Genomic DNA, 217 nt, shown 5'->3' on the forward strand with positions numbered 1-217 from the left:
TCAAAATGGCCAAAACCAGTCCATTTTAGCTTACCAATGCTTAGGATATTGATCTTTATATTTTCCATTTCATTTTGACAATTTCTAATTTTTCTAGATTCATACATGTTACATTCCATATTCTGATTATTAATGGATGTTTGCAGCTGTTTCTTCACCTTTTGCATCATGCCACATCAGCAAATGGAGGTCCCCAAACTTTACTCCATCCATGTCA

This window comes from Orycteropus afer, unplaced genomic scaffold (genome assembly GCF_000298275.1).
Source record: "Orycteropus afer afer isolate SDZICR_OR568_19922 unplaced genomic scaffold, OryAfe1.0 scaffold00020, whole genome shotgun sequence".
NCBI classification, from domain to species: Eukaryota; Metazoa; Chordata; class Mammalia; order Tubulidentata; family Orycteropodidae; genus Orycteropus; species Orycteropus afer.